The sequence below is a fragment of the Boleophthalmus pectinirostris genome, unplaced genomic scaffold (genome assembly GCF_026225935.1).
Source record: "Boleophthalmus pectinirostris isolate CB_2022bp ecotype Guang Dong unplaced genomic scaffold, ASM2622593v1 HiC_scaffold_12, whole genome shotgun sequence".
NCBI classification, from domain to species: domain Eukaryota; kingdom Metazoa; phylum Chordata; class Actinopteri; order Gobiiformes; family Gobiidae; genus Boleophthalmus; species Boleophthalmus pectinirostris.
In genome coordinates this window covers 14,556,785-14,559,325 of record NW_026571018.1, presented here as the reverse complement: position 1 = coordinate 14,559,325, position 2,541 = coordinate 14,556,785, and the positions used below count along the sequence as shown (strand labels likewise).

Sequence of the window (2,541 nt, the reverse complement as noted above, 5' to 3'; positions counted from 1 at the left end):
GTACGTCTCGGATCTCATCCAGATTTACTCCCTGGGGCGCATTCTGAGGTCCAAGGGTCAGCTCCAGCTCCAGCTTATGTTGCCTAAGACGAGACTTAAACCCAGATGGGACGGGGCCTTCTCTGTGGTTAGCCCTAAGCTCTGGAACACTCTGCCCGTTATTTTAGTCATAGTTTTAGCATTTTTAGCTTTATGCATTTTAACACTTATTATTTATTATTTTTTATTATGATTTACTTTTCTTTTCTTTTATTGATCTTTTATCGTATTAATTTGACTGTGCAGCACTTTGGAAACTGTCATGTTTATAAAATGTGCTATAAATAAAGTGGATTGGATTGGATTAGCAGTGCTGGGAACTAACTAAATACACATTCCCAAAAAAGGCATTAACAGTATTAATTTTGAGTACAGTTACTCATTTAGCAGTATCTATGTACTTTTCTAAAATAAAAGGAATACTCATCTTGCAATTTAGGGTTCAAATGAAGGAAAAAAGTAATGGAGAGATGAATACACTGGGGAAAATCAAAAACAACAACAACAAAAAAAACTATATATAGGTTAGTTAAAATTACTTTATTTGAGTAGATTCAACTTGACATGTAAAATTATCTGCCAATGAAATAAGTGTGTTTTTATTAATTCAAGCACATTTGATTTTGTTTCTTATTTTCAGTGCAAAAAGTTGTTGTTTCTCTTATTTTAAGTGTAGTAAGATGCATTTTCATATTTTAAGTACAAAAAGTCTTATTCCTCTGGCAGATAATTTTACTTGTCAAGTGAAATTTACACAAATCATGATACAAAATTTCTTAATTCAAGTCATCTTAACGTGGCTAGATTTGGAGCAACAAATGAGCAACAAAAGGAGTCAAAAACTAAACAAATGTATATTTTTTACACTATAATATACTGCAATTTAAAGTGAAGTACTCTGGTTCAACCATTTAACACACTACATTACAAAATACACAGTAATGCAGGTATTCTATATTCTCTGACAAAAGTAGTCTCCCTACACTGTCCATTAGTCAATACATTGTCCTCCAAGTGTTTTAAAAGAACCCAGTGAAGCCAGCCCTGTTTGGACATCTCACTCACACACATAAAACTATTGTAGCTGACTGCTTTTTAAAAATACATCGCTGTAAACTCTGGGACCTCTGCTAAGTACATAAAAAGCTCCACAGTTGAATGATCCGTATCAACATGACTCTCTGGAGATGGAATAAATATGATATACAGACAGTAAATGTATTTAAAAGCCTTCTTCAGTCATGGTTTTATTGGTTTTCCAACATTAAAGGCACTGTACCTGATTTTTATTGTCTTAAAAATGTGAAAAACAGAACTAGTGCATTTTAAACAGTTTGAAGTAGTCTAAAGTTTTTCCTCACTTCCCTTATGCATTCAGAGCATCCTATTCACCAATGACAGTTTATAAGACCTTTCACAGTTTTACAGTGACAGTAAACTAACAAGAACTAGCATGCTAACACACACTTTCTGATTATTGGATAGTAAAGTCATTAATAATTAGAAGCAGACAGTACACAGCGGATGTGACCCATGGCGTTTGGCTCCAGTCAAATGGAGCTCACGAGGCTAGCAGTTACAGGAGTAAATTTGGAGTGAGGTCCCATTAGAAATTTATTTACAGACAAAATAGGGAAAGAAAAATTCCAGGATCTTGTAGAATGGGTTCATAAGAACATTTTAAAGGTCACTGCAGCAGTTGCATAGCCAGGCTGGAGCCACCTAGTGCCTCCACTCAATTTCATTTCTCTCCAGTGACTAGGTCAGGAATCGGAATACACTAGATGGTTTGCAAAAACCCCGGAAGTGCGAGTTCGGGCACCAGCCAATCAGCAAAGAGCCATATATTCAGTGATGTCAACGTTCCCGAGGTCGATGATTTAAAGCCGGAACAAAGAGAATGTTTGGTGAATTTTATCAAAGGGAAAGACATTATTGCTCTTCTTCCTACAGGATTTGGGAAAAGCTTAATATACCAGTTAGCCCTGTTAGCGGCGCATTACATACATCACGACCAAATAGCAGCAATTGGTTAAATGATAAAAAGTACCCGCCTACCATCAAGAAAACATTCTAATGCTACGAGGTCAGATGGTTTCTACAAAGTGAAACCAGCTGATGAATCAGGCTAGCAGTTACAGAGACAAGGGTGACAATTTCTCAATATAAAGTCAATTGTGGCCATACCAGCTTGACAAAGCCTGATCCCATCAGATCTGAGAAGCTCAGCAAGACTGGGCCTGGTTAGTACTTGGATGGGAGATCACTGGGAAAATTAGGTGCCACAGGGGGGCACCAGTCGCAAAAACTGTTGTTGTGTCATTAGGCAAGGCACTTCATTCACATTGCCTCGTATGAAAGTGGTGTGTGTTTCAGTGATGGTGGTGGTCAGAGGGACCAATGGTGCAGAGTGGACAAATGGACATTTCAGCATGACGGCGATCCAAAGCACACAGCAAATGTGGTGAAGAAATGGTTATCGGACAAAAACATTGCCATTTT

At 37.5% G+C, this 2,541-nt stretch overlaps 1 pseudogene; it reads left to right on the top strand.

Annotated features, from left to right (window-relative positions):
• The first annotated feature begins 2,212 nt into the window (after positions 1-2,212).
• Positions 2,213-2,330, top strand: LOC129407565 (5S ribosomal RNA; annotated as a pseudogene).
• The last annotated feature ends 211 nt before the right edge of the window (positions 2,331-2,541 follow it).